At 39.5% G+C, this 14,916-nt stretch overlaps 1 protein-coding gene across 5 annotated transcripts in view; it reads left to right on the forward strand.

Moving 5' to 3' along the window:
- The first annotated feature begins 7,901 nt into the window (after positions 1-7,901).
- Positions 7,902-14,916, forward strand: part of IL15 (interleukin 15) — a 38,512-nt gene continuing 31,497 nt past the window's right edge. For 3 of the 5 annotated variants that reach the window (XR_008840350.1, XR_008840351.1, XM_056489921.1), the window contains exon 1: positions 7,952-8,055. The gene's annotated coding sequence lies outside the window, so the exon portion shown is untranslated. Of the gene's footprint in view, positions 8,056-11,883; positions 11,981-14,916 lie in introns of all 5 variants that reach the window. The other 2 variants (XM_056489922.1, XM_056489924.1) reach the window with 2 other exon arrangements.

Here is a 14,916-nt window from a genome sequence, read left to right on the forward strand (position 1 = left end):
TGTGGTCTAAGCTTCTACTGATAGGTGTGTGAGAGTAGGTTAGAATTGATTTCATACAGCCACCCAGAAATGAAGCAGGTAAAGCATGCAATTTCATGGACCAGCTCCATGTAATGTAAATCTTGGAAATCACAGAGTCTCCACCGGTATAAATACATGGAAGGGTTTGCAAGAAAGTGTGATTCCAGCAGGAGTTCAATTGTATCCCTCCTCTAAGCCACGCAACATTGATTTTTAAACTTAGGAAACTAGCTACAACGGGAGCTGCACAAAAATAGATGCTCTCTGGTAAACACTAGGAGTCACTCCAGGAGGAAGAAAAAGCAAATGACAATGTTGGTATCTGGGAAGTGACAAGAAATACCATAGTCTTTCACAGCTGGGATTTTGGACAGATTTTATTATTATTTATCACATCCACTGTTCTGGAGCATTCCTACACTGACCACTCATCCGTGCCTTGCAACTTCACTCTTTACTGTTTTAATGACACAGGATTTATAGACTAGCATTACCATGTGTAGCTGCACTCTCACAAACTGAAATATTTTTGAGGCTAAGTATTTTCCTGAGTTTAAACTTGATTTAATTCCTTGATTTGCTTTCCTTCCTAAGGGCCACCTATTAGCACTTGAATTCTTATCTGTCCTCTACAGTCTCTTTAGCTCTTTCATAGTACTAAAGTCTCAACTTTTTTTCCAGTGAAAAACATCTTTGCCTCTATTGATTAAAATTCACAATATACAGTTTTTATTTCTATTTCAAATATCTCTGGATGTTATTTTTTGGTTATATTTGACTAAGTACTGTACAAGTACACAAGACAAAAAAAGGCAAAGTAACCACGGGTGCTTTGAGTCTTGACTCTTCAAAAATGCTTTTTACAAAAACCTGTTTTTTTTCTTCTTCCCCATTTTCAACTCTGCAGAGAATATAATAATCTGTTGGGCATCTTTCATCTATTATTTTAATACACACAAACTTTGATCCAACCATAGTGGCAAAAGGTTTTGGCTTACTGTGTTTCCCTAGTTTGGCCAATGTTTGGCAATTTAAAGGGCTGCTGCTGCTTTACACTCTGTGCTAGGAAACAGCACAGAAGTTTGCCTTTGGTTTTTCTCTATTTGGAACAATCTGGAGCAGATTTCTAAGCCCACTGAAGAGAAACAAGAACAACAAGTCATATATCAGGGATTGCTAGACAGACCAGTATTAGGAAATGCTGTTTGCTCCTGCAAGCCAGTCCCATTTTGGACATTCATATAGACAGTTCACAGAAGATGCTCACTGAACACGTAGAGTTCAAGAGTCTGATACTGCTAATCTTGTCCATAAACACTTTGGCTGTTTTTGAGGTAGATGAAGTACACACAGATAAACCACCAGGGAAACAGAGAGGGCTGGAAATGTGCTGTATGTTTCTCCTGCTCCCTGCTGCTGCATGATTTCCTACACAGGATTTTAGTCACCTAGGCCAGATAGTCATGAGGCAGAGGATGGGAGAGATCAGAGGGAGCAGGGGAGGTTAAAGATGGGGAATCTCCATTCCTGTGCATGTAGAACATTTCTGCGTCCCTTATGGCCCCAGTGAAAGCAAAGGCACAGCATTCAGAGGAAGCTGCTGCTCCCAAATAATGGGTGCTCTGGGGAGAGGTAAGAAGTAACAGATGGGGAAAATCAGTGATCTGAGGACAATAAACTATGGTAAAACCCAGGTCTGAAATGAAAAACTACCAGCTATTGATGGTACATTTCAAACCACCACCTTTTCATCAACTAGTCAAAATTTTGCCAGTTCCCAGAGCATTCACTCTTTCTGTACATAGTGTGGCACATATTAAGATTACCTACAGAAAGCACATCGATTTTTTTTTTTTTTAATGCAAAGGAGTGATACTTTTAATGCAAAGGGGTGTGGTGATGTGGGAGTTCAATATTCCAGAAGTGTCACAATATATTTTTATATATTCTCTTTATATACCCCAGAAGTCTGAAAGCAATGTGACAAAACTAGAGACAACTTTGAATTTGGTATGTCTCCTAATTTAAAGTAGTTGGAGAAATCCCTTTCCTTCCTTTTGGCTAAATACACTGTGTTGTGCAGAGTCTCTTAAATGTTTTGGGTTTAGAATACATTCTGTTCACGTGGTAGCTAAGTATCTTGTTTTCTCTGTTTATACAGAAATTAGTTTTCAAGAAGTGTTTTATACTTTTGTTACAAAAGCTCTGATCATTAAACAGACAGTTGTATTACAGCATAAAGAAACTGTAAAACAGTAATGTAAGACAATAAATTTGATACAAATGTCATGGTTATTTTACTTTAGTACTAAAGAAGAAAAAAAGGGAAATGATCTTGATGGAATGCACATCATTACTCAGTTGCATTCCTCTTTCACATCTCCAGTTTATTCATCTCTCTCATGTTATTCTTTCTCGTTGGGCTTGATTGCATCCTCATATGGGTTAGGATCAAATTTTCCTGTGTTCCTTAAAGCTTCAACTACAAATGATGAAGTGAGCCACAAAGCAGGCTGCTAATCACAGAGAGGGTGTCTACAAGACTGAGACTCAGAGATTTTGGGAAAGTGTTTTGACAAAAACAAATTATTAGCTGAGAGGAAAGGAATCCACCCGCCCTCTCCCAAGAGACTCAATTTTAGTATAGTAATGTAAAATTTTGACTCTTCAACTCACTGTTCTGGAATTTCTGTTGAGAAACATTTAGAAAATATTTGTCTAGGAAAAAAAATTAAAAATTGACTGTCACATGTTTTGGATGCTGTGCTTTATCCTGTGTAAAGGTGCTGCTTTCAGGGGAGGATTCTGAACTACAGATCCTGGTTGGAGGCAGTACCAGTGCAGCCAAGGGCATTTAAACCCTAAAAGGCTCTTGCCAGCCCTGCTACTCAGCTAATTTCGGCATTGCTCTGTTCAGCAAGAGCAGCCTAACAGGGAAATGTGCCTGCTGCCCCAAGGCACTACTCTGGGCTCCAGCTACCCAGTCTAGAAGGTGTCCAATCATCATGAGATCAAAGAGCACAGCACCTAATTTCAAAGGAGCACTTGAGTTCTGTTCCTGTGGGAACTATCTTGGAATATAAACATTAGAGTCATCAATGGCTTTGTGGATTTGGCATGTAGTTTCCTGCATCAGAGAGTGTGAACTGCAAGACCTTTGTGGTCTGGCTGCTTCTCTCAAGTCTGATTAATACAGAGAAAATAACACAAGTATAATTTGAGAGAAACTCTACAGTGAAGGGATTCCTTTCGGGATGTTAGTCAGCTTTTTTTTATTCATATAATAATTTTATGTGTAGAGTTTTCCTATCATGCAATTTGGAGAGGAACTTTCTTAGGAAAACTTGTAGGCTGAAATACTACAAATATTTTATCTAAATATAGCAGTACTTGTTCACCTGGAATTTAAGATTATATGCTCCTAACACAACTCCAACTAAGACCTGCACATTTCTCTGTGTTAACTTTTTTTCTCAGATTCAGAAACATATTTCTAAATATTTTATGCACTAAATGCCTTTCCCTTTGTTTTGCTTTTGCTGACTTAGCAATTGATCTGGTTTTGCTTGGAAACACTGTCTCTTCAAACAGGAATATCTCATTCTTAGTGGCAATAGTTGATAAATTATAACATGCCAGAAATATTGTGCATTATAATAATGTCTCCCCAGATGTGCCTAGAAATTAAATAGCAGTTTTGCAATGGCTGTTTTTAATAAGAGCTCTGAAGAGTCTATAATTTAGGAAACATTACAATTTCGTATGAAAAAAAGAGAGACAGATTATAGCCCTATACCAGGCATGAAGCAGAAGTTGCCTAGATTTTCAGAGGATATACATTCCCACCTAGTAACATGTTAAGTACACTACACATTCTATTACAGGAGTAACTCCTACATAGAATTATTTCAGTCCTGAATATTGGTATGTGTGGTTACAGCACTGGTGCAGAACATATACCAAATTCAGTTATGTATATGAACATGATAATTTCCAGAAATGCAACTTCCTACCTTATCTGAAAGACAGATTGATGTGAGTCCCTCATCACACAAGCTCCCCTCTGTCCTGTCCTTCTCAGTAGAAGACACTCTGCTGCTCACCTTTGCCAAACCACCATGGAGTAATGGTGAAGGCTGCTGGCATGACTGGGATGTGACTTCTCAGGGCCAGAAGGCTGTTTCCCCTGGAACTGCCTCTGGCTGCCACACTGGCAATGGTGAAGGGAGCCAAAGTTGTACGTCCTTATCAGCTCTTTATATCCATTTTGTCACCTAGAGGAAGAAAACATCAGTTTCTTCATTTTCCTATGCAGAAATTCATTGGCTGATAATTGGAAATGTAGTAGTTCAGCCTTGCAGCAAAAATTCAAAGACATCAGGAACATTATAACAAAAAAATGTACTTTCAAAGAGATACATTTTAAATTGTACTTATTGTCTTCTGCATGAAGAAACAGACATTTGTGACCACTGAAGAGCTGAAGAAACAGATTCTTATGACCACTCCTGTCTGAAAATAAGCACTCTTATCATAAGACAGTTAATAAATGGGTATGTTACTTTGGTTTAAATATTTATCCAAGCTGATGCTTTTCCTGCAATGCTAGTACTTCCTTTCATAATCTGTCACTAGCCTCTATATTTGGGCTCAGGTTTGCTCAAAGTTTTGGATTTCATTTGAAGAAAATTAAAGTCATTATAGAGCATTATATCTTATCAGAGCTGATAACTTACCAGTGAAGGTCTCCATTTCATGATCTTTTATTAAAATGACTGACACTAGGACTGTAGGTGAGAAGAGTGTAGTGGACTCCCTTCTTTAAGCATTCAGAAATTTAGCAAAGCAGGCTGGATTTGGGCTGAGCCAGCTGGGGCCATCCTACAGGGGTCTGTGTTTGCTAGAACTGGTTTTTGCATACCCACCAGATCACACTGCTGTGGAAAAGCCTTCTTCCCTCCCATTTCTTCACTCCTGCTCCTGCAGCAATACTTCCTCTCCTGGTGCTCAGCAACAGAACTACACCAATTCCAAAGGTATTCCATGAGAATATGGGCAGACTTTTAGGAGTAGAGAAACCACAAACTTCTTGTTGAGTGTCATTTGGGTAACGTTGCTTCAAATCAGGATGGTCATGTTTGAGTTTTCAATTTTCCTGCTTTATTTCCAAAATGACAGCCATGCATCAGTTTTCAGTTTACTGTTTGCATGCACATTCTTTGTCATTTCACTTTAAACACTAAGTTACAATTTAGTTGCTCCTTAGTGAGAATAATTGCCAGTATCTTGCCAAACAGCCTGTGTCCACTATAAATGAAACCTGCATAAATTAGAAAGGTGTATTTTGCTTGTAAGACAATCTGAGAATAATTTATGCCATAAATAAACACCTTATTATGGCTAGCAGCAAGTAGATGACTACAAAATGTGTAATTAGGGAGCACATTTTTGTATAATTAAGAAAATGAATGAGAGTTAAATTTTGAGGGAGTGCTGATGGTATTTCCACCCTACTGTAATATAATACATACTGACACTTGCATTACTTTTATATACAACTAATGTAATTTTAGGAACAGTTTTTATATTAAGCTAGAAATATATTTTAAACTTGAGAGATACCAGCAAAACACAGTGCTTAAAAAAAGAACAAACCCAGAGAAATAGTTTAAAAAATCCACTCTATACATAATGATTCCATTTTGCTGTGTTCAAAGGAAATTGTTGGGCAAGAGACTTTTTTTTTAAGTAACAAGGTATTCTTTACCTATTCTCGTATAATTAGTTAATATCTCAATCTTTGTGTGCTTGTTTCTGTCTCTTTGCCTATAAATTTCTCCTAGTTTAGAAAATTCTGTCAAATTTAGCATAGCAAAAGTATTACAACAAAGAGAAGAACAAATGGAAAACAGTCTATTTTCTTTCAGATTTAAACAGTGGCAAATATGAGACAACTTGGAGTCCAAGTCCAAGTACACACATGTACACATGATGTAATTCACTCTCATTCTTTAAGCTGGAATGAGCTGAAGAAACAGATCTTTATAACCACTCTTGTCTTAAAATAGGTGCTCTTATCATAAGACAGTCAATAAATAGGTATTTTCCTTTGGTTTAAATATTTATTCAAGCTGATCTTTTTTCCTGCAATGCTAATGCTTCTTTTCATAATCTCTCACAAGCCATGGAAAGTCTGTATCTTTATCTTTGCTTTCAAATCCTGCCCAGGTTTCTAACAGCTGCCAGGTGAAGCAGATTTCACCTCTCATGTCTGTACACCAGCTTAAAAAGTCACATTCACAGACTGCATTGAGGCAAAGTACCAGGAGTGGAAGCTGCTTTTCTGGAGACGCAGATAAAGTATCATGTGAGAGAGCCACGAGTCCCTGACAAGCACAAAATTGGGAGTTCTGCTTTTTTTGTGTGTGTTTCTTTGCAGTGGCAGTGATGGCAAATCTGATCCCATGCAGGAGGTAATTAATGTGGTGGCATTTAATTCCAGTACTTTCTCTGCAGAATGAATGCTGGACCCAAATGTTGGAATTCAGGACACCTGGGTGCTAAGAAATGGCAGCGAGCTGTCCCACACAATGAATTTGTCTTTCAGCCAACTCTGACTACTCTCTGGAAACATTCAGTCCCAAGCCCTGTTTCTCTCACTTGTTTGACTGCTGCTGAAGATACAGAAGTCTTATTAATTTTCATAAACAGATTTTTGGAATCTTTCTGTAATAGAATATGCCAGCACAGTGAACTACTTGATGTTGTTTCATAAGTAATGTTCCTGAAACAATCATTATTTCACTGAGAAACAAGAAGGAAATGCCCAGCTCCAGAAAACCATCTTTTCTTCAGTAAGGAGTCATAGTAATTTCTAAAACCCTGTAATGTGGCTGCAGAATATTTTTACCACCTCTCAGTGTGACATGCACAGAATAACAACCAGCACCCAGAACAGCACAGCCCAGGATATAAAGAAGATTGCACAGAGATCAAGGACTGTTTTCACTGTTGCCTCTCGAATGTGAACCTTACATAGGTAAGTGATGGTTCCTGGAAACCTGACAGCACTCCTGGGGAGTTGCTAAGCCTCATCTTCAAGACTTTCAAGTTTATATCAAGGAACAAAAGTTTTTTTTTGATGAGGTGTCTAGGCAGGACTTTAGGATTACAGCTGCCATTACCAGTGATTATTACAGACACTAAACCTCCACTTTTCTTAACAGCTAAAAATCCACAACTTTGAATTTCAATGCAATTTGCAGATTAATCTTTTCAGCTCCTTTATAAATACCCTCTTCTGCTGGCCTATGCCACCTCTCTACCCTGTTGTTCCACAGCAAGCCAGATGGAGAAGCCTTTTGGAGAAGCTCTTTTCTGTCCTCACAACCTTCTTCCACAGCTTCTTGGTGTCGTCCTGAAAAGCCACTGCATTTTCCCTCCTAAGGCAGCTGCCCCAGTAAAAAAAAAAAAAAAAAAAAAAAAAAAAAAAAAATTCGGGTTGCAAAGAGGAGGAGTCACAGCACAAAGCTACAGTGTCTGCTTCCAAGGTATGCAACCCTGCTGAGCCCTGGCCGGGCTTAACCTGCAAGGTACAGCAGCAAGGACACAAACCATGAGCATTCTTCCCTTTAGGGAATACTAAACTGGAATGTCCAGGAAGGTCCGTGCCTCAGATAGCAATCAGTCAGCTGCCTTTCATGTTTGGCAGTCACTTGCCTGCCTTCTAAGTTGTAGACATACGTATTTCCCCACAGGTGTTTTTTTTTTTTTTTTTATTTTTATTTTTATTTTTATTGTTTTGATTAGGTTTTTTTTCCCCCCAAGTTTGAAAGTTGCTTGGAAATGGCAGCAGAAAATCCCTACGGTCTACTCTTTCTCATGAGAATATTTTCCACCTTATTAGGTACAAATTTATTTATATAACAACTGAAAGTAAAACAGAATGGAGGAGGGGGTGGAGCATTTGGGCTGTCACTTGTGCAAACCTAACTTCTGTGTCGTGTCGACTTACTGCTCAGCACTCCGAGACTGGTGAGTATTTCACAACTTTTGACATCCTCTGATTTTTCTTTTCTTCTTCATTGTATTAAAAAGATGAGGGAACTTAGAGCTTAGCTTCAAATTATTATATGCTTTTAAAAACTGTCTAATAAGAGTCTCATAAAAGACAGTTTAAGTACAGTATTTACCCTTGCACTTGTTACCTTTTTCTCTGTTTCTGCTGTGTTAGAGAAAACTGGTGCTACTGAAAATTTGTCATTGTTTGCTAACAAATTCACTCAGCAAAAATGAGGAAAAAACAACTGCTCTGAGCCTGGTTAACATAGCAGGGACAGAGGCAAAAACCTGGTAGAAAAGTTATTTATTTTTTTAGTTCATACAGTTGAAAGGGCACTAAATGCAGGCAGAGAACAGAAAATCTGCAGTCAGTGGAATCCTACTGAAAACAGTGACAGAGTTTCTGTAGATGACTGCAGTGGAACAGGGAGGTTTTCAGCAGTAGTAAACAAGAGTAAACACATGCACTGATGAGCCTTGTTAAAAATAACACTTTCTACCCAGCCATAGATCATAGTGTCATTTAGGTTGGAAAAGAGGGAAAAGATGTGGGGAACAGAAACTTGTCACGGATTGTATTGTCAAAACCTGCAAAATTATATCTGTATAAGACTAATAGGAAATTCTCCTTCCTGTGCACAACCACTAACTTGCAATTCTTTTTGTGTAAAGAAGATATTTTTAGGCAGCTTGCTTTTTAGAGACTCAGACTGCGGAACAAATTCCTTATGATAATTATCACAGCATGTTCGGCTGTACTTTGCAAGTAATGCATAGTGCAGTGCTGCTTTTGTCTCTTGGGATTGTGTTTATTTCTATTTACAGTTACAAATTTATTTGGTATCTACCAGCTAAATGGAAAGGTATCACTTGGAAGGAGATAATCATAGGGCAGCATAGTCTAAACAAGCAATATTTATAGCTCAAGAGAGGTGTTAGATCTGGGAGTCTTATGGGCTGTTCTAAGTTTAGAGTGTGACTTTGTAGCTGTGCCCTGCTGTGCACCCGCACCAGAGGGCAGCAGTGGGCAGCCCCGGTACTGCTTTATTTCTAAATATTTATAATATTTATAATATTTCTAAATATTTCTAAATATTTCTAAATATTTCTAAATATTTCTAAATATTTCTAAATATGAGGATATGTAGGGGTGTGAGAGAGAGAATTACACCCTGTGCCAGAGCTCCAGGCATGAGGATATCCAGGGGTGTGACAAAGACAAACTGCTGGAATTGCACCTCGAGATGCATGACAGGGAATTCCTGGTCCTCTCTCTGCCTGGCAGACCACAGTGACTTAAGGAATGGAGGAATGTTGACAAGCTTCTGCACATCTCACCTGTGACTGCCCCAGTGCCCCAGGTGCTCCCAACATGAGTTGGGAGGCTCTGCAACTGGAATGGAACAATAACGAGCAGGACTGTCCATCTGGCTTGGAGGTGTCACTGAAGTTCATTCAGCCTGTGCCCTGTGTCAAAATTACTCCCATAAAGAGGAAAAGGACAGGCTGATGTCACAGAAGATCCTTCTGAAGGGTACAGAAAACCCCTTATGCAGACCAGGCATGCTTCTCCAGGAAGTCTGCATCCTTCCTGGGGTCTGGATTAAAGATGTGAAGTGAAAGTGTCCTCATGTGGCACAACCCCCTGGCTATTATCCATTTTCTGTTTTTTCTGGTTGGCAGTGATGAAGTGGCAACAAGAAGCTCAAGGGAAATTAAGAGACTCCGGGGCTTTGGAGTGACTGTTGAGGGATCAGGAGCACAACTGTTCTCCTTGTTTAAGTTTCAGCAAGGACAGGTGCCAAAGCTCAACCCCATGCAACGCTACAGATTTGGGGCAGAGTGGCTGGAAAGCTGCCTAGTGGAAAATGATCAGAGAGTGCTGGTTGACAGCAGCTAAGCATGAGCCAGCTGTGCCCTGCTTGCCAGGAAAGCCAGTGGCTTCCTGGCCTGGATCAGCAATAGTGTGGCCAGCAGCAGTGATTGTCCCCCTGTTCTCAGCACTGGTGAGGTAATACCTCGAGTGCTGTGTCCAGTTCTGGGCCCTCACTGCTAGAAAGACACTGAGGGGCTGGAGGGTGTCCAGAGATGGGCAATGGAGCTGGGAAAGAGTCTAGAGCACAAGTCCAGTAAGGAGCAGCTGAGGGACCTGGGGGTGTCTGGAGAAAAAGAAGCTTGGGAATGACCCTGTGGCTCTCTACAAGTCCCTGAAATGAGATTGTGGCCAGGTGGAGATTGATTTTTTTCCTCAAGTAACAAGTGATAAGACAAGATGAAATAGCCTCAAGCTGTGCCAGGGAAGGTTCAGATTGCATAATACAAAAAGTTTCTTCACTAAAAGAGTTCTCAGACATTGGAACAGGCTGCCCAGGGAAGTGATAGAGTTACCAACACTGAAGATCTTCAAAGGACATGTAGGTGCAGATAATGGCTGGACTCAATGATCTTAAAGGTCTTTTCCAACCTAAACAATTCTATGAATGCATTATATCTTGCTGTCATTATGAATGTTTGAATTCTCTGGGAGAAATACGATTATGGTCAGATCCATTCTAAGGCTGCCTAAGAGTTCACTGAAAATAGAGAGGGTTCACAGGGGACAGAGGTACAGGCTGACATGGAGTAGTTGGGCAGTATGGATAATAAAATGCTAGATTTTTTCTTATGAGTGAAAAGTTCATCCTCAGCTTGCAGTGTCTTTCAGTCCATGGACAGTGGTACATTTGACACAAACCTGCCAGTGTCAGGTTCAGGGCTCTGTCAGAACCATGTTTCACTTTTCTGTGCTCAGAGTTCAGCTTGTGCAGCCAGCACAGCAAGGACAAAGGCAGTCTGGAACAGCTGACTGAGATATCCCATTTTATTCAGTGTGGTTTGTGACCCAGAGTGGGCCAGTGCACTGCAGGCCAGCACAGTGCTGCTGCTTGCAGGGAGCATGGAAGCACAGCAGCCCATACTCAGTTTTTGGAATAAACTTGTAAGTCTGCACAGAAATACAGATTTTATGGCTCTTGCTTTTTTACATGACTCTGTCTTGTTGCTATACTCTCTATTTTGACACTGCACCATCATTAGGAGCTAAAATCTAGGAGTGTGAATACTCATGCATTCCTTTTTTTTTTTTTTTTTGAGGTTTTTCTGTGCACTTAAACACTCATAATGGAAGATAGTGACTTTAAAGGTTATTTTAACTACAGGACTGTAATTCACTGCCAATTCTCATTCTTATAATACATTCTCAGTTCTCTACACCAAATTATAGTGCTAGGCGAAACAAGAACATCCCAAACATGTCCATTTGCTCTCCATGCCTGCTAAAATTTTTCTAATTTTCAAAAGTATTTTAAAAGTAATTGCTTAGAAATGGAGGGAGGAAATCTCTGCTCTCAGTTACTTATCACCTACTGATTTCTCAGAGAAATGTGTATGAAGCAAAATCTCATTTTCTATAAGCAGTTTCCAAATTTAAAGACATTTTTCTCACTCAGCTGAGGTGTCTGATTCCCATTTTACAGGTTCTGATGGGACAGAAATTCATTCCAAGAATGAATGCTGACATATTAACAAACAAGGTGATAGAGTTTGTCTCTGCAAAGAGCAAACTCTAGTGGAAAACACTATTAATAGTTCCTCATGGGAATGTATGCTCAGAGCTCCTTTTTTGAGCTGATGTTTAATGGGACAGAACCATGTTGGAGGCCCCTGATACCTACACAGACAGATTGTTCTTTCACAGAAGAAAAGACTTCTGCTTTCCTATAATTGATTAATTTACCTTCTCACTGCCTCTGTGCCAAACAGAGAAGGCTCCTGCACACTGAAGGTTCCTCTGCTCTTGCTGGCCCAGTGCTGTTCCCAAGATGGGTCCTGAGATCCCATGCTCAGAATGAACCTGAAGGTAGGACCAGAAGAGAAAGACATTTCATCCAAGCTGCCTGCACTTTATCAGTGTAAGCAGAGATCCCACTTGACCAGGACTGAGTGTCACCTTTGAGATAATATTCTGCACAACTCTCTGAGAAATCTGGTCTAGGATTTCCTCCACATCCTTTAACTGACCTGGGGTCTATTCTCCATCATCCATCAGGATTTATGGGTGGCTAGGGATAGATTTCTATATCGTGACAAGAAAACAAAGAATTTAGGCACCTTGGGAGCTAATAAAAGCTTTCTGTCATAAATCAGTGTACTACTGTAAAATAAGGAAACTGATTCCTATTTATTTATTATTTATCTTAGAAATTATTGAGGAATAGCAGAAATATTTGGAAGCCATCAGGAGATGTACTATGTAATTCAGCTGTTGTCCCTGCTGATAAGTGGTTATAAGCAGGTAACCAGATACTTGCATCATTATAAATTATCATACAGTATTCATGCTATAACAGATAAGGTATGTCCTTAGTGACAGCACAGGGTGAGCATTCAGACATTGTTGACACAGCTGCTATACATTACAACTGAAAAGTTTAATAGTTTACCAATTAACTCTAGTGTCAATGCTTGAATATTCTTTACCAAAACATGGTGGATGGTTTTTTTTTGCCCACCAAGGAACAGTTAAAAGACTGCTTTATAAAAATATATGTAGACTAAAGGGTTGCACTCTGTGGTAGTTAAAAAAGTCTTATACTAAAATTACTAATCCATCTCACTCATGACTGAAATGTATAAATATATTAGGATGTCTTTTTGCAAGTAAACATATAAGAAGAAAATTTACTGTCTGCAATTTATTTTTGAGTAGATGGACCATCATATTCTAAACTGCTAATCAGAAACAATCCCCACTGCACCTTTCCCTGGCTGCAGTCTCTGCCGGACAGCTGTGAACATCAAGTGTTGGCAGTTTTCTTCCCTAGAGTTTAAGCTATAAATAAGGACAGTGTGGGAAAGTTTATTGTCTCTGCTGGAGAAAGAACCTGATCTCATTGACTATGTCACATCACTGTCGGCCATAGGCTGTGTTTGTGAAGATACAAATTGGACCATTGCAGTTGTTGAAGTAAAAATCTTGTGAACAACATGTACAGTAGAGGACCAATTTTTTTTGTAAAATAATAGCAGTGATAAGGTTTACTTCACATATCTTAAAACTAATTTCAACTGTTAATATGTTGTTAGCATTCTGTTGACATTGGCTCTTTTTGGTTGATAAGCAACATGTTAGAATGCTAGGCCTCTTTGGATGCTGCCTTGGCTAATTAAGAATTACAGCACTGCTACCAGCAGGACCTGTATTCTGGCAGGTGACAAAACTGCTGTTTATCTTCTTATGAGGAGAAGTGGGACCCTTACCTGCCCTTCCAGAACTAAGGAGAGGTTTTGCAGAGATTCTGTGGGAGTCTACATGCCTGACAGCTGAAAGCTGCAGCTGATTACTGCCACCAACCTACTTGTAAGAGGAAAAGCTATCAACATGAGCACACTTGCTCAAAAATAACAAATTATATCTGTTAGTATAAGCCATACAGTCAAGCTGCCTCAGGCTGAATGTCAAATTTTAACCTCAGGCTGAGTGCCATGAAAACAATAGAGGCAGAAGAGGCATAGCTGTTAGAACCAAGGGTGTGTAATGTGTGTGAGAACACAGGAGTGCCAGTCACTGTGGCTCTAAAGGCTCACATACTGTAACCTTTTGCAGAAAAACAATGAATACAGTTTCTTTCCCCGGTAGTGTACTTTGGCAGTGGCATAGCTCCTAGAATTTTCTTTATGCTTCTTCTTGGAAGGGTAAATAGGTCGATTGTTGTTTCACATTCCTGAGGTTTGATTAATGTTGGTACTATGATTAGTTGTACCCAGAGCTGTGATGTGTCAATGTGCAGTGGAGAGGCTGGGCACAGAGGGTGGCACTGGGAACCCACCTGGGATTGCACTGGTGCCTGTTCTCAGCCTGGAGATTCCAAGGGTAAACCTTGGACCAACACTGGATGCTGGTGGTGGACAAAGGCATCAGACTGGGGTTCACATATGCTGCCTCACTGCTTACAGCTTTCTTTCACTCATTTTAGTTAATTTTCAGTAATTTTTATTTAATAAAAAAAAAGGTCTACAGCCTTAGCTACAATATCTTATAGTAATTACTTACATGGGCACAAGAAATGTCATTTTACACTGGCTAGAATATATATATATATATTCTAGCCAAAACACACACATATATGTATGTGTGTATATGTGTATGCATTTATATATTTATATTTATATGCCACCTACCAGTATATTATCCATTTTCTTCTTGATCATGGATTAGTTAATTTTTCTGAAAAAGGAAAGGATAAGAAAAGAGGAATTTCACTCTACAAATGCAAAAATTGGAAGAACCTAAATATCTTGGGCCCCAGTATGTGATACCTGGGGATGAATTTTTATTTTTAAGTGATTGTTCAGCATTCTCTAGGATTTTCTGTGTTCAGTTTAGCCTCCAGTGTGTTCTGGTGCAGCTGTGAGGACTCACAGCCATTTTGAATTAAGCTCTCCAAGGCAACTTTTTTCTTCAAGCTGTAAGATTTACCCTGGAGAAACCTGAGCTAGCATCTGAGCCAGCTGACTATAGCAACTAGAAATATTTGCTTGGGGAGCATTAAGCATCCCATCCTAGGGGCAGATATGCAAAGCAACTAAAAGGGAGGATTTCTTGTAAGAGAGAATTCAGAAAATTATTCCTCCTTGTGAAAAATCTGTGTTAAGAAGCTTGCTGAAATCACAAGAAGATGATGAGATGAAGGCAAGGAGAAGGCTCAGGGCTGCATCCAGCTGCCTTGGTCAGTGAACTCAGGTTTTCTTTCTGTGGTCTTGTGTCTTCTTTCCTACGTATCTTTTTTTCAAACA

Source organism: Oenanthe melanoleuca, chromosome 4 (assembly GCF_029582105.1).
Source record: "Oenanthe melanoleuca isolate GR-GAL-2019-014 chromosome 4, OMel1.0, whole genome shotgun sequence".
NCBI classification, from domain to species: domain Eukaryota; kingdom Metazoa; phylum Chordata; class Aves; order Passeriformes; family Muscicapidae; genus Oenanthe; species Oenanthe melanoleuca.